Consider the following 26,080-nt stretch of genomic DNA (forward strand, 5'->3'; position numbering starts at 1 on the left):
TTAAGTAACCCAACAGCACATTTGTCAAAGAACACGTAAGTGGTGCTATGAGAAAAACACACAAGCAGTGCACGCACACACACACACACACACCCCCCATGATAAGTTCTTATACATGTCCGCTTCCTCAAGTCCCCTGATATTTAATCAGGCTATATGATCTACATAAGCTAATTTATTTCTTAGAAATTCCATTTATCTATGATTTTTATTAATATTAAGACAATAAAATATGATTTTGAATAATCAAATCTTAGAAGATCTAATTAAAATATATTTTATTGAGTTATAATTGACATGCAACATATTAGTGATTTGATTTTTGTAAATACTGAAAAATGACCACAGTAACTCTAGTTATCATCCACAAAATATCTATTTAAATATATAACTAGTCCTTTTAGATCCTCTAATAGAAATACGGAGTTTCTTCCCACTATAATCAAAAGTTAACATTGTGTTTATTATTTCTTACTTATCTTTCTTCAGATTAAGCTAATTCTAATATTAGCATTCCTGCCCCAGAAAAATATGTCTAAAATTTTATATCAACTTTCACCACCAGATTTATTTTGTTACTATTCAATAATGAAATAATTATAGAGTAATGTTTTATAAACTGCCCATGACATATATAAGGGTGGAATCCCATGGAATTCGTCTTGATATTTGATTCAGGATAAGCTGATTTAAGATACTTTGGCACAAACTAAGTGTTGAAACATTCTGTATTACTTGGTTCATAACATACTTTTATAGTTCTAGCACATTAACAACTTTGGAATATAATAATTGTGACATAAAACATATCAATATCAATAATTTTGTGATATCTGATTGTGGCTACCTGTAAACTATACCAGTGGGCACCACCACATCCTTCCCCATCCTAAGTTCCCTAGTGTCAGAATGTGGGGATTTCTCAAGCTAAGCAGTGGCTGTCAGGCGTAATAGTAATCTGCAAACTAAACGGTATTACCTTGCAAATGGAAACAAGAATCCACCGGCCTGCTACAGTTTAATAAACCTAGGTTTAGGAAAATCTTGTACAGGTTAATCTGGGCCAGTTTTCAGGTCACATGTCAACATAATATTTTCTTATAAATCAGCAACTGTGTAACTAAAAAGTTGGAGACTTCTCCTAAATACAAGGCAAAACTGAAAATATACATCCTTATTCCAATGTCCCTAACTCCTGGATTCTAGTGTATAAGATTCCCAGCATGTCAAATATAGAATATATCAAAGACTACTTGAGGGTGATGGAGGGCTTTAAATAAATCCTGGTAACAGAGTCTGGCTTTTGATCTGTGTCAAGGAAATGTTTTCATCTACATCAGTATCTGAGAGGTCCAAAAATCTAAATTTTTACAACTGATTCTACTTTGTCCTCTAGAAGATTCCACCTCTGCTTTCTTGATACAGTGCTACTACCTAGAGGGGATGGGAGGGAGAGAGACCCTTAGGGGCTTTCACTGCCCTTCAGAGCTGTGTGTGTTTATAATGCTCTGAGCAGAAGCAGCACATCCAAGCATGTTTCACATCCCTCCTCACCTCAAAATGCAGTTACGTTACAGTCATAGCATGAGGACAGTTTATTGCCAAATACCTCTTTAACTCAGAATAAGAGTGTACATGTCAGACAAAAACATATAAGTATATTGTAAGACTATCTCTTGGTACACTTCTAACCCACATGCTTAAATTTTTGATGGACATGCATTGAGTAGGAATAGAAACAAAATATTTTTCTATTAGTAGAAATGGTAAACGTACTGATATCTGAAAGACATAGTACAAAAAATGAATATGACGTTAATAAATTATTTTGGAATTATCTTTCAACTCTCGCGTGTCTGTTACTCATGCCTGGATAGCATTTACCACACACTCTTACTAAGATACATAAACTGGAGAAAGGGTGGCACATTTATTAAGATTAGCTTTAGTAGTTTATCTGAAAGCCTCAGAAAAATACATTTCAAAACTGTCTCAAACAAGATAGTTTCTCTGTCACATAAATGTAATATATATAGATCTCACTGGTCCTGAGCCAATAATCTCAACTCCTTAAAAAAGGACTTCTTAGGCTGATACATATCCACTTATACTTTATTAGTAAAATGTAGTCCCATGGTAACTTACAGGTGCAAGGAACCTGTAAAAAAATGTATTTATTCTAAGCAGCAAACTAAAAATGTCTAAAAGTACCTGAGATACTTTAAAGAACAATACAAGATAAAATCAAATCTACTAGTACTCAGCTTTGAGAGAAAAACAACAAAGATTAAAACAGATAATAAATCAAATAAACTAAAAGGAATAAAAACACTTCGTGGATTAAATAAGCATATTCTAAGCACTGAGATTCCTAAGTGAAAACACACATGCAAACAATCTCTGCCTTCATGTGGCTTACATTTTGGTGGATAAAGAGAATTTTTGGTTTGGGTTTTTTGGGGGGAGGGAAGGGTTTTTTGTTTTTTTTTGGCTATACTTCCATAGTTAGACTGATTTTGCTAAAATTAAGTAATCATCCTGACTTTCTCCTGATAAGTCTCCTGGTAGTAAGATTTCAAGCAGTTTTGCAGTGATAGTCTGTTTCTTATCCCATGCTTCTGGTAATAGCATTTAACTCCGTATTTCCATTTGGTTAATGGTATCATCCTCTTTCTGTTGTTCACACACACCTGTCTCTAATTCATAGGAAAACAAGATACCAATTATTTCCTCCACAGCTGACCCACACCCTCCATCAGCTTTAAAACAACAACAACAACAAAACCAGGATTTTAATTTCCTAATTCTTCCTTGTACCAACAAAAGGGAAATTTGCAACGTCATCCCCTCCCTCACAGTCTAATTCTATACTGTCCTGACTTTTGTTGAGATGGACTTACTAGGATTAACTGTTGTCATTGGTTTTATTGTGTGTGTGTTTGGCCATGCCACACAGCTTGCAGGAACTCTAGAGATGGATTTTATTTTACTATTTTTTTTAAATATATATTCGTCTTTTTCCTTTTTTCTAGGGCCGCTCCAGCAGCACATGGAGGTTCCCAGGCTAGGGGTCTAATCAGAGCTGCAGCCGCCAGCCTATGCCGCAGCCACAGCAACAGAGGATGCAAGCCCAGTCTGCAACCTACACCACAGCTCAAGGCAACGCCAGATCCTTAACTCACTGAGCGAGGCCAGGCATTGAACCTGTAACCCCATGGTTCCTAGTCAACTTCCTTACCCACTGAGCCACGACGGGAACTCCATGGATTTTATCTTTTTTTAATTTCAGCCTGTGAAGGTATTTTCTCTTTTGTGTGTTTATTTAACTTCAGGAATACTTATTAAGCACCATGTTATATGACGTTTTTCACCAATTTTGAACTTTTAGTGACTCCATTGTCATCTTGCACTTTAATTGCACTTAAAATACTTAAGAGCTCAGAAAAACAGCTTTACAAGCAACATGAATACTAAATATGAACGTGCTTCTGAGAGTCAAATAGCCTAATACACAGATTGAAGCGTCTAAGAAGATGCTATACCTCTTTATCCCTATCACTTGCTTAAGTTACGTGAAAGAAAACCTGCTCCACCTGATATTCTCTGATAGGAAATTCCTGTGACAAAACAATTGGTGAGGATGGTTTTAACAGAAAGACAGAACAAAAAAGACATACCTTCTAAAATGTAATATAGCTTTTCAAGAGCTAGGAGGATAATTAAATACGCATGAGTCTCCCTGCGAGTATGTGTGTGTGCATGTATACTGTATATATATAATGTATACATAAAATTTGTGAATATATGAATGACAAAGCAGGTGGAAGAAAGGATAAATTTGGATTTGTATCAATTAACTTGTATGCCTAGCCAAAATACATTGTTAAGTTGCGGCTGATACATTAAGTAGTTTCAGATTTGTTCATTTAGTATGATTAAATGTATACAACACAAAAAAATAAAATCCATATATATCTGTGTACATAAACATGTAAATATGTGGAAACAAGGAAAATTTGGTGAAAGTGTGAAAGAATGGACACCAAATTTCCTAAGACATTAATAAGAGCACCCTTTGAAAAAAACTTTATTTATAAATTTTCCATTCTATCCTCTTTGATGCCTCATGACAGAAACAAGTAAAAATGTAACATTTCCAATTAGCATTCAACTGCTTTATTTATTGGCAGAAAAAGACAGAAAATCATTGAGGCATAATTACTGGGATTCTGGTATGCACTGGGATTAAATATAACATTTTTCAGATTTTCAGTTTGACAAAGTATTTGGTACTCTTGGGCAGCTCCTTCTCTTTTTCAATCTTAGCTTTCTGAATTTAGCAGTATTTTTAGAGGAATGTTAATATGTATAAAATTAGATTTTTATGAAATGTCACCTATTCACCATAAATAATATTATGCCATGCATTTTAAATTCAATCTCAGAATTTCAGCTGGCTGTAACTGCCAAGATAAAACTACAATCAGGCTTGTTTCTGAGTTAGTGAGGTTGCCCTTAGTTATAACATGAAACACGAAGACAGTGATCCCCAAAATACTTAGATATATTGGTCCTTACCAAGTTTTAAATTGCTATTTTAATTGCAGCAGAAAGAATTTACTTTCTGCCAGTTACGTTAATAAGTGCCTAAGAGAAACTCTACTAACTGCCTTCATATTTTAAATATATTCCAGTGATCACTTATCATCCTTGTCGATTGGTGCCAGGCATCTGTCCAGCTGGCCCAGGACTTAATGAAGGCCTACTCTCAACAGCAGCTGGCAGTGGGTAGTTAGCTCAGTGCTGTGTACACACATATATACATACACAATCCCCTCCAAGATGCTTCTGTGTATTTTAGCATCTGTGCAACATCTCAATATCTGTCTTTGCCTTTTATGTCCCTATCTCATACTTGAGTCTTTCTGCATATAGTACCTCATTCCCACCAAATTCTGCATGAAGATCTGTATATCTTTCAAACAAGAAAGGTAAACAGCCTTGGGGCTTGTTGATGTACTTGGCATCATCTCATTAACAGCTTCATTTACTCACAATGTACCCTCATGATCAAAAAGGTTTTTTCCCCCCAGTGTTACTGAGATATCAGTGACATAAAATATTATCAATTTAAAGCATATAACTTTATAATTTTATACAGTACATGCTACCAATATTACCATTTTGTGTGTACGCCGTGAGAACTTTTCAGGTTTACTCTCGCAGCATCTTTTGAGCATATGACACACTATAAACTACAGTCTCAGTCCTAGATTTAATGTACCGCAGAAACTCGTAACTGGAAGTCTGGACCCTCAGACCACCTCACCCTTTTCCCGCTCTCCCTCCATCTCCCTCCACCTGCCCTTGGCCACCAATCAATCTTCTGTTCGTATTAGTTCTTTTCCGATTCCACGTTTAAGTTAAATCACACAGTATTTGTCTTCCTCCGCCTTATTTCAAGTTTGTAACTAATGCGTATGTTTTAGCTTTTCATCTTGAACGCGTCCTCCTGTGCACCCCAGGTCTCCGCCTATCGATGGCAGGGCCATCGGCTAGAAATGCCTGGGGCTCTGCTCCGAGGGGGCGCACGTGGAGGCCCCACCGACGCTTCCCTCAGAGCGAACCCTATGCGGGGCCGTGACCTACGCTTGCGCTTCCCCGGAGGCCTTCAGGTCGCAGCCTGACAACAACCGTCGGGGAACTTTGAAAAAAAGCAAGGTGTAGTACTCACGTGTCCTGGAGGATTCGGCTTTTGGGACCACTTGGCGGCAAGTCACGGTAGGGCGCTTGCGCATGCGCGCTGTGGCGGCTGGGGGCGCGGGGCGGGGCCGGGGCGCGGGGCGGGGCCGGGGCGCGGGGCGGGGCCGGGGCGCGGGGCGGGGCCGGGGCGCGGGCTCCCGCGTTATTGGCGAATTCGAAGCCCAAGCGTGGGAAAGAAAGCACAGCAAGCGGAAAACCAGCGGCGCGGGGATCAGTTATCCCAGTCGACCTGGCACCTCCAGAGCAAAGGACGCCTCACTGCGGGGCAGCCTGGCTCTTTATCTCGTCCTGTAGCTGGCAGGGTGTTTATCTGAGATAGTTGTCTTTGGAAAGTTTAATGCCCGGCCCCACCACCGCAATCGAAAAACCCAGCTGCCAGGTGCTCCCAGTGTACTCGGATGGGCAGCAAGTCCCGAAGGTAACACAGAGCCGAGCCTTGTACCCTTCCCCTCGGTTCGCACCAAAGATGATCTCGTTCGTGCTTCTAGTACAAAATCAAAACCAGGAATCCGGCCGTGGCACAAAGTGTGTGTCTAGTGCTACGCCAGTTGCCCCATATGTGCATTCGTGTAAGCCCCCATTCAGTCAGAAGTATTTCGTCGCCACAAAGATCCCTCGTGCCCCCTTTACATTCACACCCATCGCCCTCCCACGCGATCCCTAGCCCATGGAAATCACTAAAATGTTTTCCATTCCATAGTTTTGTCATTTGAAGAATGTTAGTTAAATTGAACCAGACCATATGCGTTATTTTAGATGTTTTTGGGATTATGGGCATATCCCAGTTTTTGTGTTTCTTAACAGTTCGTTGATGCTTATTCAAATTGTGACGTTTATCAGTAGTCCATTCCTTCTTATGACGGAGAAGTATTTCATGCTGTGGTATGGAGTTGACTCTTAGGCAGGTTTGAACTGCGCTGGTCCACTCATGTGCGATTTCTTTTCACCAAGTACTACACGGGTCCGCAGTTGGTTGAGTCAGATTTGAAAGGCTGACTATAAAGTTATACACAGATTTTTGACTGCAGGGGTGGTGTTTGGAACCCCCGTTTATGGTATCCATGGGTCAACTCCACTTTCAATTCGTTGAATCATTCACTTTAATGAAGGGATATTTTAGTTGTTTCCGGTTTTGATTATTGTTGCTATGAACATTCATATATAGATTGTTTTGTGGCAGTGTTTTTGTTTTTCTAGGGTGAGGTGCAATATCTGGGTCAAAACAGTAAATATATGTTTAGGGCGTTTGGGGGTTTGTTTGTTTTTAAGAAACTGCCAAATCATTTTCCGAGTGTCTAACATTTTACAATTGCAGCAGCAGTATAGGAATGATACAGCCTGTTTCTTCACTAATAATTGGTACTGTCACATTAAAGAAATTTTAGTTGTTCTAATAGATCTCATCTTAGTCATACTTTGCATTTTCCTGGGCCAGTTATGTTTTCATGTGCTTATTGCCCTTTTTATGTCATCTACAGTGAAATATCCCTTCTTATCTGTTATCCATTTTCTAATTGGATTGTTTGTTTTTAACTGGTGGGTTTTGATTCTTTATTATGCCAGATATGGTTCCTTTATCAGATATGTAGTTTGCAAATATTTTCCCCCAATATCTATCTTGCTTTTCATTTTCTTATTAAGGTTTTTCACAGAACATAAACATTAATTTTGATGCAGTCCAACTTATTTTGTTGATCATGTTCTTTGCATCAAGTCTAGGAACTCTTTGTCTAACCCTCCGTCCTGAAGAATTTCTCCTGCTTTCTTCGAAAAGTGTTAGTTTTCCATTTTACATTTAAGTCTGTGATCCATTTTTGAGTTAATTTATAAAAGGGGTAAGGTTCAGGAGGAGGTTCTAGGTGTTTTTTTTCTTTTTTGTGCAAAAAGATTTTAAATTGCTCCAGCAATTAAAATCTATTTTTATAGATTTTATTTAAAAAGTTGTCTTTCCTCCATTGAATTACATTTGCATTTTTACCAAAAATCATTTGGCCCTACTTCTGTGGGACTATTTCTAGATTTTTATTCCATCCCGTTGACCTCTGTGTATATTCCTCTGCTAAGAACACACAGTCTTGATTACTGTAGCTTCATCACACATTACTTTTCCTTTTAAAATTGTTTCACAATTGTTTCTTTGCCTTTATATACAAATTTTAGAAAAAAAATTTTCTATAACTTGAAAAAAAAATCTTGCTGACATTTTGAAAGACATTGGCAGGAGTGAAGGTCCAGGCTTCTTTGGTCTCTCCTTACTGTAGAGGGATGGAGGGATCTTACTGTCCAGTTAGGAGACAATCCCTGCTGCCCAGTAGTCCTCCTCTGATAACAGCGGGAGATTGGGTTATCTCATTACACCCTGGCAAAGGTAACTAGGCGCTCCACTCAGTCTTTGCTGGCAAAGTTGTAGGTGAGGGTACAGTTTTCTTTTTTTTTTTTTCTGTGGTGTTTGGCTAGAATTGAGCAATTATCATCTGCAAGTTTTCTATCTTGCTAAACTCCTTCCGGGGTCCAATGGCTACAGAGAAGAGGTGTACAGTTTTTTGTTAGTGATTTTTATTTTATTTTTTTGTCTGCTCTCATTGGTGTTTTAGGATTGCCTACTTATTCAGGCTCAAGTATTAGATACATGAGGCAAAAAGAAAGCCCATAATATTCACCTTGGGTCGTTGTACCTTCAGCCTTTTTCCCTTTACCTTTCAGATTCTTCTTATATTTTGTTTTAAATATGATGTCTCAAGTTTTTAGTGTATACAGTAGGATACATCTACTCCATTTTCCTAGAAGCCAGTGCCACAAGCTTATGATTTAATATCTCTTATGTGCCCCCTATTGTGATATCCAAGGTAAGTTTAGACCTCAAAGAAATTTTTTTCTGTTAGAGAAGGAAAAAACTATGCATATGATCCCTAAGTTATATAAGTTGGAAGAAATAGATATGTGCTTTGTCTAGAACACAGAGGACGTCTACCAAGCTAAAACCAGAAGTTCAGGAACTATTTCTTACAAGGTATGATGCCTAAATCGAGTCTTCAAATATAAGCAAAATTCATCATATGGATAAAGCAGAAAAAAAGAAAGCAATCCAAACAAAAATGTGCTTATATGAAAAAAGATAATTGGGCATAATTTATGAAAAAAAGCTATTTCAGAATATGAGGATGAGTAGGTAGAGATTAGATGTTGAAAGTCTTTGAGTTAAATTATTTAATAAAGATAACAGTTTTTTTCTGAAAACAAAATTGAATCATTGAGATGTTTTATAAAAATTTAGCATAGGCCAAGTTAATTTTAGATGGAATTATCTAGAAGTTAGGTAAAGAATAAATAGAAAGGCAATTTCATACTTGAAATTATTTCAGTATGAAATAAGTACAGTATGAAATTTTTACAGTATTTCAAGATGTGTATAATAATATTATTAAATATAGAAATGGGAGTTCCTGTTGTGACACAGTGAAAACAGATCAACTAATATTCATGAGGAGGCGGGTTTGATCTCTGGCCTTGCCCAGTGGGTTGGGGATCCAGCCTTGCCATGAGCTCTGGTGTAGGTAACAGAGGTGGCTCAGATCCCAAGTTGTTGTGGATGTGGCATAGGCCAGCAGCTGTAGCTCCAATTCGACCCCTAGTCTGGGAACTTCCATATGCCGCAGGTGTGCCCCTAAAAAGAAAAGAAAAAAAAAAACAACCCACAGAATTGTTTAGCCTTGTTACTCATTCAGTTGAAATTGAGAATGGCAATTCATAAGTAAATCATTCACAATGTAGATTTGTCTTTCCTTTGCTCTTATATTTTAACTAACCAAGACAAAAAAGTTTGAATAAACGATAACCCTGGAGGTGCTGGTTTTCATAAAAGAAAGTTAAGAAGTACTAATTTTGTTTGTTTAATTCCATTCTTCCTCATGAAAAAGCATTTTATTAAAAATTTAACTAGCATCTCTTAACTATCCAAGTGTATTAATTATAGCCACTTAATATTTGTTGAGCAGCAAGTATATCATTGAATTAGCGGGTTTTTGACATTGTGAAATGAACACTGGCCAGTACCGAAATGCAGGTTTTTCATCATGTTAATAGTTTTAAGTACAGTGTAAGCCTCTATTTCATCTATGTCATCCTGCCCTACTATTCATCATTTTCCAATGTTCAGTTATTTTGTTTAGGATTGCAACTTGCTAGTGTAATATTAAATTTATTAGAAGAGGCAAATCTAAGAAATTATCTCATTCATCAATCTGTCTTCTGATTAGATTACATCTAAAATAATTCTGTCTATAAACACCTGCGAAAGAGGAGATTCCACAGCTTCTCTTGACAACAATTTACATATTTAACCTTCTTCGCTGTTAAAAATGTCTTCCTTAGATTTTCTTCCAATGCCGAATGTCAGAAGGAAGCTAGCTTTCTTTTCTTCCTAGTGTTTTTTAAGAGATTTGGTCACAATTGTTATAAGAATCTTGAGTTTATTCTCATATATTCTTGAGAACTGGATCATGAGTAATCTGTTAAGTGATCCCTGACTAACACGGCAACTAAAAATGAACACATTTTACGGACATAATTTTTATCATTGACTTTTAATATTTTTATTAAAAGAATATATTTTAGTATAGTGTTATACTTACAGAAAAATTTAGCAGATACCACAGATGGTTTCCTATAGTCCTTCACCCAGTTCTCACTATTATTAACACCTTACAAAAGTATGGTACATTTGTTACAGTAATGAACCAATTGTGATCCATTATGAGTAAAGTCCATATTTTATTCAAATTGCCTTAGCTTTAGAAAGCTACCTTTTTCTGTTCTAAGATCCCAACCAGGATGCCATCTTGTTTTTAACATATTTAACATACTTAATGTCTTCTTAGGCTTCTCTTGACTGTGACAGGTTCTAAATCTTTCCTTGTTTTTGATGATCTTGATAATTTGGGGGATAATTATAATGATAATTATATGTTACTTAATATCACCTCTATTAAAATTTGTGCAATATTTATCTCAGTTCTACTGAGATTATGTGTCTAGGGAAGAAGAATCACAGATTTACAGGGATATTTTCATGACATCATATCAAGGGTACATACTATCAAAATGACTTATGACTGTTGCTGCTAATGTAAGACAGAGATGATCTTTAATAAAATGACCCTTTTTAGCCCCAATACATTCTCTTTTTCTAAAGATGGCTTGTCTGAAATTAATATAACTATTTATACTTGCTTTATTCTGATTAGTGTTAGCATGGCATATGTTTCTCCTTTACTTATAATCTGTCTTTGTCCTAATGTATTTTAAGTGGGATTCTTGTAATCAACATAGATTTAAGCCTTACTGTTTTATCTACTCTGCTAATATTTGTCTTTTTTAACATAGTGAGATGATTTAATTTTTTATTTTTTATATTATATTCTTATACTATTTTTTGTGTTATTTCCCATCATGGTCTATCCTGGGAAATTGGATATAGTTCCCTGTGCTATACAGTAGAGCATTAATTGCCTATCCATTCTGAAAGTAATAGTTTGCATCTGCTAAACCCAAACTCCCACTCCATCCTACTCCCGCCCTCCTCGCCCTTGGCAACCACACATCTGTTCTCTATGTCCATGAATCTGCTTCTGTTTTGTAGATAGGTTCATTTGTGCCGTATTTTATGTTCCACATGCAAGTGATATAGGGAATTTTTCTTTCTCTTTCTGTCATAACTTAGGATAAAAATCTCTAGTGTCATCCATGTTTATGCAAATGGAATTATTGTATTCTTTTTATGGCAGAGTATTATTCCATTGTGTATATGTACCACATCTTATAAATCCATTCATCAGTTGATGGACATTTAGGTTGTTTCCATGTGTTGGCTGTTGTGAAGAGTGCTGTCATATGGGTGTGTGTATATTTTTGAATTAGAGTTTTGTCTAGATACATACCCAGGAGTGGGATTGCTGGATCATATGGTAATTCTATATTTAATTTTCTGAGGAATCTCCATAGTGATTTTACCAATTTACAGTCCCACCAACAGTGTAGGAGGGTTCCCTTTTCTCCACACCCTCTCTAGCATTTGTTATTTGTAGACTTATTAATCATGGCCATTCTGACTTGTGTGAGGTGGTCCCTCATTTTGCTTTTGATTTGCATTTCTCTACTAATTAGCGATGTGAGCATCCTCTCATGTGCCTATTGGCCATCTGTATGTATTCTTTAGAGAAATATCTATTTAGGTTTTCAAACCACTTTTCAATTTGGTTCTTTGTTTTGTGTTGTTGAGTTTATGAGTTGTTTGTATATTATTTTCTCCCATTTCATACATTGTCTTTCAGTTTTATTGTTGTCCTTTTCTTATGGTTTTCTTTTTGGTGCAAATGCCTCAAAGTTTGATTAGGTCCAATTAATTTTTTTTTTTAATTTCCATTGCCTTTGGAGTCTGACCTAATAGAACATTTGTACAGTTTATGTCAGAGAATGGTTTGCCTCTATTCTCTTCTGGGAGTTTTATGGTCTCATGTATTATATTTAAGTCTTTGAGTCATTTTGAATTTATTTTTGGGTGTGGTGAGAGGGTATGTTCTAGTTTCATTGATTTGCATGCACCTGTCCAGTTTTCCCAGCACCACTTGCTGAAGAAACTGTCTTTTCCCATTTTATATTCTTGCCACCTTTGTTGAAGATTAATTGATTATAGGTGTCTGGAATTATTTCTGGGATTTCTGTTCTGTTCCAGTGATCGTATGTCTATTTTTGTACTGGTACCACACTGTCTTGAGTACTATAGCTTTGTAATATTGTCTGAAGTATAAGAGAGTTATGCTTCCTGATTTTTTTAATCTTCAGGATTACCTTGGAAATTCTGGGTCTTTTATGTTTCCATATATATTTTTTTGGATTATTCTAATTCTGCGAAAAATGTCATGAGTTATTTGATAGGGAACACATTAAATCTGTAGATTGCTTTGGGAAGTATGGCCATTTTAACCACATTAATTCCTCCAGTCCAGAAGAGCTATCTTCCCATTTCTTTGAGTCCTCTTTAATTTCCTTGATTAATGTTTTACTATCTCAGCATATAAATCTTTCATTTCCTTGGTCATCTTTATCATAGGTTTTTTTGAGGGTTGCAGTTTTAAAAGGTGTTTTTTCATATTCCTTTTCTAATATTTCATTTTTAGTGTACAGAAGTACAGCCAATTTCTGTATGGTAGTCTTATATCCTGCTAATTTCAATTTGTTTATCAGATTAACTAGTTTTTGTGTAGAGTCTTTAGAGTTTTCTATATATGTAATCATGTCTTCTACACATAGTGACAAATTTACTTCTCTTGCAATTAAGATACTTTTTATTTATTTATTTTTTGTTTAATTGCTGTGGTAGGACTTTCAATACAAGTTGAATAAAAATGGTGAGAGTGATCATGCTTATCTAAGTTGATTTTAGTGGGAAGGCTTTCAGCTTTTCTCCGTTGAGTATTATATTGACTGTAGGTTTGTCATAAATGGCTGCAATTATGTTGGCATATGTTCTCTCTATACCCACCTTGGTAAGATTTTTTTCTCATGAATGGATGTTGAATTTTCTCAAATGCTTTTTCTCCATATATTAAGAAAATCATGTGGTTTTTTTATTTTCCTATTGTTCATCTGGTGTGTTATATTGATTGATTTGTATATGTTGAACCATCCTTGTCAACTTGGGATGAATCCCACTTGGTCTTCATATATAGTCTTTATTATGTGTTTCTAGACTCAGTTTGCTAAAATGTTCTTGAAAATTTTTGCATCTATATCCATCAACAATATTGGCCTATAATTATCTTTTTTGGTAGTATCTTTGTCTAGTTTTGATATCAGGGTGATGGTGGCTTCATAAAATGTCTTTGGGAGTGTTCCTTCTTCTTCCACCTTTTGGAAGTGTTTAAGAAAGATCAGTATAATTTCTTCTTTGTATATTTGGTAGAATTCACCTGTGAAAATCTGGTCTTGGACTTAGGGTTTTTTTTTAATTACATATTCAATTCTGTTTGGAGCGATCAATATGTTCAAATTATCTATTTATTCATGATTCAGTTTTGGTGAGCTGTATGTTTCTAGAAAGTTGTCTGTTTCTTTTAGATTGTCAAATTTGTTGACATAGTTAATTGTTCATGATATTCTCTTATTTTTTTTTTTCTATTTCTGCAGTATCAGTTAAAAGTTCTCCTTTCTCCTTTACCATTTCACATTTTGTTTATTTGGGTCCTCTTTTCTTCTTAGTGAGTCTGGCCAGAGGTTTGTCAATTTTGTTTACCCTTTCAAAGAACCAGCTCTTGGTTTTATTGATTTTTTCTATTTTTTAAAAATCTCTATTTTATTTATTTTCTCTCTGATATGTATTATTTCTTTACTTATGCTGACTTTAGGGGATTTTTTGTTTTGTTTTGTTTTGTTTTAATTTATTTTTTCCACTGTACAGCATGGGGACCAAGTTACACTTATATGTATACATTTTTTTTCCTCCCTTTGTTCTGTTGCAATGTAAGTATCTAGACATAGTTATCAGTGCTACACAGCAGGAACTCATTGTAAATCCATTCCAAGAGCAATAGTTTGCATCCCATAACCCCACAACCCAATCCCTCCCACTCCCTCCCTCTCCCCCCGGGCAGCCACAAGTCTATTCTCCAAGTCCATGATTTTTCTTCTCTGTGGAAATGTTCATTTGTGCTGTATATTAGATTCCAGTTATAAGTGTTATCATATGGTAAATACAGTATCTTTGTCTTTCTGACTTATTTCACTCAATATGGAGTCTCTAGTTCCATCCCTGTTACTGCAAATGGCATTATGTCATTCTTTTTATGGCTGAGTAGTATTCCATTGTGTATATATACTACTTCTTCCTAATCCAATCATCCATTGATGGACATTTTGGTTGTTTCCATGTCTTGGCTATTGTGAATAGTGCTGCAATGAACATGCAGATGCATCTGTCTTTGTTAAGGAAAGTTTTGTCTGGATATATGCCCAAGAGTGGGATTGCTGGGTCATATGGTAGTTCTATGTATAGATTTCTACGGTATCTCCAAACTGTTCTCCACAGTGGCTATACGAGCTTACCTTTCCACCAACAGTAGAGGAGGGTTCCCTTTTCTCCACAATCCCTCCAGCTCTTGTTATTTGTGGACTTATTAATGATGGCCATTCTGACTGGTGTGAGGTGGTATCTCATGGCAGTTTTGATTTGCATTTCTCTTATAATCAGGGATGTTGAGCATGTTTTCATGTGCTTGTTGGCCGTCTGTATATCTTCCTTGGAGAACAGTCTATTCAGGTCTTTTGGACATTTTTCCATTGATTGATTGGCTTTTTTGCTGTTGAGTTGTATAAGTTGATTGTGTATTCTAGAGATTAAGCCCTTGTCAGTTGCATCATTTGAAACTATTTTCTCCCATTCTGTCAGTTGTCTTTTTGTTTTCTTTTTGGTTTCCTTTGCTGTGCAAAAGCTTTTCAGTTTGATGAGGTCCCATGGGTTTATTTTTGCTCTAGTTTCTATTGCTTTGGGAGACAGACCTGAGAAAATATTCATGATGTTGATGTCAGAGAGTGTTTTGCCTATGTTCTCTTCTAGGAGTTTGATGGTGTCCTGTCGTATATTTAAGTCTTTCAGCCATTTGGAGTTTATTTTTGTGCATGATGTGAGGGTGTGTTCTAGCTTCATTGCTTTGCATGCAGCTGTCCAGGTTTCCCAGCAATGCTTGATGAAGAGACTTTCTTTTTCCCATTTGATGTTCTTGCCTCCCTTGTCAAAGATTAATTGACCATAGGTGTCAGGGTTTATTTCTGGATTCTCTATTCTGTTCCATTGGTCTGTCAGTCTGTTTTGATACCAGTACCACACTGTTTTGATGACTGTGACTTTGTAGTATTTCTTGAAGTCTGGGAGAGTTATGCCCTCTGCTTGGTTTTTGTTTCTCAGGATTGCTTTGGCAATTCTGGGTCTTTTGTGGTTCCATATAAATTTTTGGATTGTTTGTTCTAGTTCTGTAAAAAATGACTTTAGGTTTTGTTTATGCTTGTTCTAATTATTTTAAGTAGTAGATTAAGCAGTTGATTTGAGATTTTTCATCTTTTTTGAGGAAGACCTTTATCACTAAGAACTTCCCTAAGAATTGCTTTTGCAGCTTTGCTGTGTGGTTGTGTTTTTATTATCATTTGTCTCAAGGTTTTTTTTTTTTTTAATTTTGTTTTTTATTTTCTTGTTGATCCATTGGTTTTTTAGTAGCATGTTGTTTACGCTCCATGTAGTCAGTTTTTTCTCCTTTCTTTTCATGGAGTTTATTTCTAGTTTCATGCCGTTGGGATCAGAGAAGATACTTGAAATAATCTCTGTGTTCTGAAACTTGTTGAGGTTAGTTTTGTGCCCCAGTATGTGGTCAAAACTAGAGAAAATTCCATGTGCACTTGAAAAGAATATATAGTCTGGGTTTGTTTTTTTCTGTGTGTTGGGGGGTTTATATGTAATGTATTGAAAATATCAATTAGATCTGACTGTTCTATTACGTCATTTAGGATCTCTTCTGCTTTATTGATTTTCTGTCTAGGAGATCTGTGTATTGGTATAATGTGATGTTAAAGTCTTCTGTTATTATTGTGTTCCCATCAACTTCTCCTTTTACACCTATTAGTATTTGTTTTATATTTTCGGGTTCTCCTATATTATGGGCATATATATATATTGACAAATGTAATATCCTCTTATTGAATAGATGCTTTTATTGTTAAATAGTGTCCTTCTTTATCTTTCTCTGTGGCCTTTATTTTAAAGTCTATTTTGAGTCTGATATGAATATTGTGACTCTTACTTTCCTGTCATTTCCATTTGCATGAAGTATCTTTTTTCATTCCCTCACTGTCAATTTATATGTGTCCTTTGCCCTAAGGTGGGTCTCTTGTAGGCAGCATATTGCAGGCTCTTATTTTTTTATCCACTCTGTCACTCTATGTCTTTAGACTGGAGCATTCAGTCTATTGATTTTTAAGCCTTTTTTTTTGGGGGGGGGCACACTAATGGCATATGGAAGTTCCCAGGCTAGGGGTTAAATCAGAGCTGCAGCTGCTGGCCACAGCTTGAGCAACACCAGATCCAAGCCACATCTGCAACCTACACTGAAGCTTATGGCAACGCTGGATCCTTAACCCACTGAGCAAGGCCAGGGATTTAACCCACATCCAAATGGATACTAATTGGAGCTACAAAGGCAACTCAGACATTTAAGGTAATGATTGACACATATATCTTTGCAGCCATTTTAAACCTTGTTTTCTTGTTGATTGTATGTTTCTCCTTTTTTCTTTATGCAGTTTGATGACTTCCTTTAATTTTATGCTTGTGTCCTCTTCTTTTTGGATTTTTTGAATGTGTTATTTGTTTTGATTTGTGGTTGCCCTGTTTTTCAAGTATGTTAACCCCTTCCTATATCTGTTTGCTTGAGACTGATAGTTATATAGGCTCAGAAACATTCTAAAAAAAAGAATCTAGATTTTCTTAGTCTCCTTCTCCACATTTTATGATTTTTGACCTCCTTTTTTACATCTTCATGTTTATCCTTTTGCTTTTCTTTGTGTTTATTATTGCTTTCACAAGTAGTTTTTTGTGGGGTTTTTTGTTTTTTTTTTGTTTGTTTGTTTTATATACTGGCTTATTTAAGTGATTACTTTCCAATTATGATTCCTCCATCCTATATCTTCTTGCTTGCTTCTTACGTATTTAGAGGAGACCTTTCAATATTTCTTTTAAAATATATTTAGTGTTGCTGTATTAAGTTTTACTTCTCTTATAAATTCTTTTTTTCTCCTATTTTAAATGATAATCTTCCTGGGTAGAGTATCCTTGGTTGCACATTTTCCCTTTTAGAGTTTTGAATATATCTTTCCACTCTCTTCTGGCATGTAGCATGTAACAGACGAATCAGCTTATAGCTTTATGGGGTTTCCCTTAAAATTTATTCCTTGTTTTTTCTCTTGCTATCTTTAGAATCCATTCTAAATTTAAATTTTGCCATTTTTATTACAATATGTATTGGCATAAGTCTGTTTGGGTTCATCTTGTTTGGAAACCTTTGTGCTTCCTGTATCTGGATATCTGTTTCTTTCTTTAGATTTGGAAAGTTTTCAACCATAATTTCCTCAAATATATTTTCAATCCTTTTTTTTTCCCTTTTTTCGCCTTCTGGAATCCCTATTATGCATAGATTGGCACACTTTATAGGATTCCGTAGATCTATGTTCTTTCACTTTTTTTTTCCTCACTTGGCTTTCTGCCTGCTGTCCTGATTGTGTGATTTCCATTATTCCATCTTCACATTACTTATTCATTCCCCTGCATTATTCATTCTTCTGTTCCATGTCTTTACCTCAGCTTTCGTCTCAGCAAATGAATTTTCTAAGTTTTCTTGTCTACTCCTTAAAGTTTCTATTCCATTTTTAAAGTAATCTTCATTACTGTCAATAGCCATTCTTAATTCCTTCAGTATTTTCATTACTTCTTTTTGAACTTGGTGTCTGTTAGACTGCAGAGGTTTGCTCCTTCAGCAGATTTCTCCTGTTCTTTTACCTTGGAATAGTTCCTAAGTGTCCTCATTTTGCTTATATTATTCCTAACTCTGTGAGTTCAGGGAAACGTTATCTACTGTGGTCTTGGAGGTCTATTTACATGCAGTAACATCCCTGGAGAGCTTGTATGGGTTTACTTTTTTTTTGGTGTTAAGTCTGCTTTTGTTGCAGATGCTTGCTCTCTCTTTCCTCAGTGTATGCAGGCCATTATCCACTTGATAGGGGGTGTTCAGGTACCAGGCCTGCACATGCTTCTTGGAAGATCGGGGCAATGGACATCAGTGGGCATCTTGTTGCAAGCCCTTGGCTGTGCCAGTGACCCATGGGGAGATGTGGTCAGTGCCTGGGGCACTCAGCACCAGCACAGGTGAGCATGTTCCTTTGGAGGTGGGGGCAACAGGTGGTGCTCAGTTGCAGGGCCTTCTGTGGCAGAGACCCCTGGAATGACTGGGGTGGTAGGTGGTGCCTGGTCATGGGACCAGGTGACCACCACAGTGGTGGCTGGCCGTGCTCACCTTTGGAGTCTGAGTTGGCTATGACGTTTTGCACCCAGCCCCACAGCCCACACAGAAGGTGCCCTGCCACTTGAGAGTCCGGGCTTGCACGGAGAAAGAAGTTACATGGCTATCTTACCCCCCACTTCTCTTACTCCTCGACACTGGTACCTTGCTTCTGTGCAGGACGAGGCCTCCTCATGCACTGCCTAGGCTGTGGCACACCACTTCCTATCCTCCTCAGACTGTTTCAATACAACCAGCTTTAGTCCTCTTCCTGTGACTGACCTCTGAAGCCTGAGACTCAGCACCCAGCCCCTGCCCGAGTGTCTCAGGCTGTGGTTAGATGGGCAGCGGTACCAATGTCTGCGCAGCTCTCTCTCTGTTTTCCCTCCTAATACTGGCTGTTGTACCTTTCTCCAAGGCTTTGAGGCTCCCCCTCAGTCCCAGCTGATCTCCCCGCCAGTCAGGGGCCTCCTAGCATGCAAATTCCTTTCCGCTTCCACAGCTCCCTGTCAGGAGTGCTAGTCCCATCCTGATTCATTCTGCTCACACCTCCCACTTTGCTTTTTTGTTCTACACAGTTAGGTGGAGGTTGTTTGCCTTTTTTGGAAATTTGAGTTCTTCTGCCAGCATTCAGTAGATGTTCTTTGAAAATCATTCTACACTTGTTTTTTTTTTTTTTTAATGTGTTTGTGGGAGAAGGTGGGTACCACATCCCACTCCTCTACCATTTCATTGGCATTTTCATACCATTCATAATTTTTTTTTGTCTTTTTTTTGCTATTTCTTGGGCTGCTCCCGCGGCATATGGAGGTTCCCGGGCTAGTGGTTGAATCGGAGCTGCAGCCACCGGCCTACGCCAGAGCCACAGCAACGCGGGATCCGAGCCACGTCTGCAACCTACACCACAGCTCACGGCAACACCAGATCGTTAACCCACTGAGCAAGGGCAGGGACCGAGCCCACAATCTCATGGTTCCTAGTCGGATTCGTTAACCACTGCGCCACGACGGGAACTCCCCATTCATATTTTTAAATTTATTATAGTTGATTTACAATATTCTGTCAATTTATATTGTACAGCAAAGTAACCCAGTTATTCTTATATATATATTCTTATATATATATATATTCTTATGTATATATATTCTTATATATATATATTCTTTTTTTCACATTATCCTCCATCATGTTCTGTCACAAGTTATCAGACATAGTTTCTTGGACTATACAGCAGAATCTCATTGCTTATCCATTCCAAATACAAAAGTTTTCAGCTACTAACTCCAAACTCCCTCTCCCTCCCTCTCCCTCTTGGAAACCACAAGTCTGTTCTCCATGTCCATGAGTTTGTTTATTTTCTGTAAATAGGTTCATTTGCGCCATATATTTGATTCCAGATATAAGCAATATCACATTATATTGGTTTTTCTCCTTCTGCCTTACTTCATTTAGTTTAAGAGTCTCTTGTTCCATCCGTGTTACTGCAGAGGCATTATTTTGTTCTTTTTGTGACTGAGTAGTATTTCATTATATATAGATACCACATCTTCTTAAACCATTCATCTGTCATTGGACATTTAGGTTGTTTCCATGTCTTGGCTAGTGCGAATAGTGCTGTAATGAACATAGGGGTACAAATATCTTTTTCAGTGAATGCTTTGTCTGGATATGTGCCCAGAAGTGGAATTGGTATATCATATGGTGGTTCTCTATTTAGTTTAGAGAAATGCAAATCAAAACTATATTAAGGTACCACCTCATACCTGTCAGAATGGCCATCATTAGTAAGTCTACAAATAACAAATGCTGGAGGGGGTGTGAAGAAAAGGCTACCCTCCTACACTGATGGTGGGAATGTAAACTGGTACAACCACTATGGAAAAGAGTATGGAGGTACCCCAGAAAGCTAAATATAGAACTATTATATGATCAAACATTCCCCCTCCTGGGCATACATCTGTATGTCTTCTTCAGAGAAATATTTATTTAGGCCTTTTGCCCATTTTTCAGTTGGGTTGTTGGATTTTTTTTTTTTTTTTTTTTTTTGCTAATGAGTTTTATGAGTTGTTTGTATATTTTGGAGATTAAGCCCTTGTCAGTTGCATTGTTTGAAACTATTTTCTCTGATTCCATAGGTTGTCTTTTTGTTTATTATGGTTTCTTTTGCTGAGCAAAAGCTTGTCAGTTTGATTGGGTCCATTGGTTTATTTTTGTTTTTATTTCTATTGCTTTGGAAGACTGACTTAGGAAAACATTTTTATATTGATGTCAGAGAATGTTTGCTTATGTTCTCCTCTAAGAGTTCTCCTCTTGTCTGATGTTTAAGTCTTTAAACTATTTTGAGTTTATTTTTGTGCATGGCGTGAGGTTGTATTCTAGTTTCTTGATTTATATGCAGCTGTGCAGTTTTCCCAGCACCACTTGCTGAAGAGACTGTCTTTTCCCCATTTTATATTCTTGCCTTCTTTGTCAAAGATTAATTTACCATAGGTGTCTGGGTTTATTTCTGGGTTCTCTATTCTGTTCTATTGGTTTGTCTGTATGTCTTTTTTTTTTTTTTTAAACCAGTACCACACTGACTTGATTACTATAGCTTTATAATATTGTCTGAAGTCTGGGAAAGCTAAGCCTCCTGCTTGGTTTTTGTTCCTCAGGATTGCTTTGGCCATTCTGGGTCTTTTAGAATATTGTATAAATTTTTAGATTGTTTTTTCTAGTTCTGTGAAAAATGTCATAGGTAATCTGATAGGGATTGCATTGAATCTATATTGCTTTGGGTAATATGGCCATTTTAATATTAATTCTTTCAATCCAGGAGCATGGGATGTCTTTCACTTCTTTGAATATTTTTTAATTTCCTTGATTAATGTTATATATTTCTCAGCATATAAGTCTTTCACCTCTTTGGTCAGGTTTGTTCATAGGTATTTAATTTTGGGGGGTGCCATTTTAAAAGGTATTGTGTTTTTGCATTCCTTTTATAATATTTCATCATCAGTATATAGAAATGCAACTGATCTCTGAAGGTTAATCTTTTTATTCTGCTGCTTTGCTAAAATCATTGATCAGTTTACATTTAAAGTAGTTGTCCAACAACCACTGCCCTCGAAACTCCTCAAATTCACTCTATCCCTGTAGCACCATACTGAGCAGATTTAAAGGTCCCTTTATAGTCCTTGTGATCTGCCACACACGTAGTCATTTTGCTGTTTTTATCCCTCAAACCCAAGGAAAGAGCTCAAATGTTAAAATACTTTCTCCATGAAGAAAAATCCTACTCTCCTGAGAGTAAAGTTCACTTTTCCTTGAAGAATGCACAGGCCTCTTTACTCTCCTATACACTGGGTTTGGCAGAAACTTGGAGAAGCTAAGGATGTAAACATCCCTATTCTAAGACAGGAGAAAATTCTAGAGCTTTTAAAATAAAGTGGTAAAAACAAAACTTCAAAATGTCTCTACTAATTTAGAGTTATGCCGTCATCGCGCTACATGTGGTTAAACAGCCAGCTCTGCTGGGGCCTGCTGAGCATGAGCATAATTTTAGTGATGCAGTAATATCCATCTCACATTATCATATGGTATAATTTTTTCTCAAATAACTTGACAGAAGTATGAAATCTAGACTCACCCCCACTTGGGTACAAGCACAGACATCCCCTGCAACTGTGCACCACCTAACATTCTCTTTTTCAGTGGTTGATTCAGTGTCTTTCCTTGTATCTGAGTTGAACCTAGTTGTCATAATTCGGCTTCTTAACCAGTCTCACTGAAGAGCAGGTACACACTGTAATTTAGGAATACGTGTAGATTTTTACTTGCTTTGTGTATTGTTCATCTGTCGTCTAAAAAGCTAGGAGGATTGTTTATAAGAACTACGTTGGTATAACCCTTCTGTGGCTTTTACAGAAAAATCATGTGCCTATCTTCCAGAGCAGGAAGAAGCCATCTCTCCTTGACCAATGTAGTGTACTGGTGCTACAAAAGGAGAAGGAAAAACCAGCAAGGAAACAGCATATTTTGAAAAGCAAAGGAATGCTCACTGCTGGGGGAGAGGGGAGGGTAAATGGAATTCAAGTATGTAAATACTGAAGAACTCTCCTGAACTTATTAATAAGGAAGCACTTGGTAACCCTAGAAAGGGCAGATTCCAAGTCGAAGTAGAACAGGGATAGATTATAGTAGAGAGAGGAGTGAATGTGCAGTGCGGCACTGGAGACACTGAATTTAGGATCACATTTCACCTAGAAGTTTGAGTTTATAAAGGCCTTTAAGTCAGAGTGTAAATATGGAGGCAAAGCTTATCTCTCCTCTTTCTTCATGTTATCATTTATTGACGATCTCTCTTTAAAACTTTACTTTCTGTCTTTGGATGCAACCTGCCTAAAACTTTTTGTTCACAGTAAGTACAACTCATGAAAAAATAAAAGAATTGAAAATTTTCCTTTGGTATGAGAGTATGAATTCTAGTCACTGTAATGCTTCAAGTATTTTATTCTTAGAATCTTTTAAGAATCCTCTTTTTTTATACTGATTTTATTTTTTTCCATTATAGCTGGTTTACAGTGTTCTCTCATTTTCTACTGTGCAGCAAGGTGACCCAGTCACACATACATGTATACATTCTTTTTCCTCACATTGTCATGCTCCATCGTAAGTGAATAGATATAGTTCTCAGTGCTACACATTAGGATCTCACTGCTTATCCATTCCAAGGGCAATAGTTTGCGTCTATTAACCCCCAATTCCCAGTCCATCCCACTCCCTCCCCTTCCCCTTGGCAACCACAAGTCTGTTTTCCAAGTCTGTTTTCTTTTCTGTGGAAAGGTTCATTTGTGCCATATATTAGATTCCAGATATAAGTGATATCATGTGGTATTTGTCTTTCTCTTTCTGACTTACTTCACTTAGTGTGAGAGTCTCTAGTTCCATCCATGTTGCTACAAATGGCCTCTTTTTCTTTAAAATGCAATTATGTATCTATCTACATTGAGAGGCTCAGAATTTCTTAATATTATTTAATGACATTTTTATGGTCATTTATACATAGAGGACTTATCCTTGGATGCCTTAATGACTTTCTCTCTCTAGGTCTGATTGATAACATAGGAAACATGAAATAGGCCTCATTATGTTAGCCTAGAGAAAAAAATAACCTCTCATCAGCTGGCTGAATGTAGAAGCGTAAATAAGGAGTATTTACTAAAATATAAACTACTTTGGGTGGTGATATATTACTCACTTTTCAATGTTTTAAAGTTGGAATCATTACCAGTTGGGTCATCTGGAGTTACTTCCTTTATAGTCTGTTGATGTGGTTTAAATTTCATATTTCAATTGTTATTCAAGTTGATTTACTAGCATTACTATTCAGATTGCTCTCAGTAGCATTAGAGAGAGGAAAAGAAAAAAAGAAAAGAATAAACTTAATTTTACTAAGCTATAGTGTTTAAATATATAAGTACATATATTATGTATGGCAGAGTGAAATACGTCATTTACTAAACCAATATTATTTAGTGCCACTTACTAATTGTATTTAGCAGAACTAGAAATAAGAATGAGCAAGAGAACTAAATGTCATCAGAATAAGGTTCATTAATTAGCTAAATAGCTATTTAAGTTTTCCTGAAAATGGAGGAATAAAGACAGTCAAACTCTGTTCCATGAAATTTGCATGATTTTGAATTAAAATTCAATCCTCAGAGCAACTAAATTCTGATTTGTTTGGAGACTGATTCAGAAGGCAGTACAAGTTATCAAGTACAATTCTTCTTTCTTAAGTGCAGATTTTTTTGTGCAGTGCCTTTTGTGGATTTTATGCATTATCAAAGATTCATTTATGATAATCACTTCATTTGCATGAGTATTAAAATAATTAATTTATTTAAATATTCCAGTCAATGAAATTCTCCATTTATTGCATTTTGTCTTCATTCTATGCCCAGAGTTTTATCTTTAGGCAAGTATTCTTTTCCAAATGAGGTACTTGTTTTGTAAACATATAACTAACTGTCTTTATTGTTTTACTTACTGTTTTAACACTAATTCTGCAAATGGCACCAGAAGGAATGCTTTGATAACTAAAATATCAAGCTAAAATCATGTATTTCAAACAGAGAATTTAATAGCATGCAAATTATATGCATTTATTCTTCTGTTACTGTTTACTAGGCATTTTTGTAAAGCAAAGTAAAGGGCATAACAATCAAAATCTGCAATTTAAGAGATCAGAATGAATAAATATTGCCTCAATCTAACAACAAATAAATACAATAGACCAAATGTTGATTAATTTCTTTAATTAAAATATCAAAATAAAATATTTGTATTTGTATGATTATGAAGTTTAGGTTTATTTAGTTCGTTTTCCTTTTATTTTGTTTCAGTTATTTTTTAACCACGAAGTGTGATTTTTCTGCTATGCTCGGAATTTAAGTTCACAAGGTGTAGGGAGTGTCCTGGCAGTATTTTTTCATTAAAACCTGCATTTCTCTTAGAGACTGGACCAAAGAGATCCTGTTTTCTTTCATTTTCCAAGACTCACCAAAGTATCTACAGTGCTCACCTTTCTACTTTTGAGGATTCCATGAGGAGATAAAAAGAGGCATTGGAATCATTAATGATTCCTGAATTCAAAAAGCACACATGAACACATAACAAAAATCATTTGGACACAAACACTCTCACATTCTGAGGCAAATAATAGGTACGTCGGCCATTGAACTAGAAAAAAGAAAGCAACAGTTTAATAAGCTATAGTCTTTTTTTTTTTTCAGTTACAATGTATATTGAAAAGTCACAAGCAGTATTCTACTGCTTATTGAGAGTTCTCCCAAAGGACTATTGTTTAACTAGGTTATATGGTCACCTTTGGTATCCTGTTCAGTCTGTTTCACGTAGCTTTTGCCTACAGCATCCCGAGTTTGTTCAGACACCCATGCATCCTCTTTGTAGCCATGTTTGGTATTACTAGTATAATAAGAAAAAAACCCTTATTTTAACAAGTGCTATTGGATTCTGGAAAATAAGATGTTATTTCTAATAGGAAGATTTTCACAGGTATTATGGAAGACATACTATTTGCTCTGAAGGCTGAAGAATTTACTGGATTTTGAAAGGAGAGCTTAGAGAAACAGCATCCCTCCTAAAGGGGAGCATATTGGCCAAGAAATAGTGTGGTTAAAATCTGGGTCATCAGTAGGGAAGAGCAGATAGTCCAGTTT

General features: G+C 36.4%; 1 long non-coding RNA gene across 1 annotated transcript in view; it reads left to right on the forward strand.

Moving 5' to 3' along the window:
- Positions 5,521-26,080, forward strand: part of LOC110260808 — a 156,801-nt gene continuing 136,241 nt past the window's right edge. The window contains exon 1 of the long non-coding RNA XR_002344283.1: positions 5,521-5,781. This is a non-coding gene — a long non-coding RNA (uncharacterized LOC110260808). The remainder of the gene's footprint in view (positions 5,782-26,080) is intronic.

Source organism: Sus scrofa, chromosome 5 (genome assembly GCF_000003025.6).
Source record: "Sus scrofa isolate TJ Tabasco breed Duroc chromosome 5, Sscrofa11.1, whole genome shotgun sequence".
NCBI lineage: Eukaryota > Metazoa > Chordata > Mammalia > Artiodactyla > Suidae > Sus > Sus scrofa.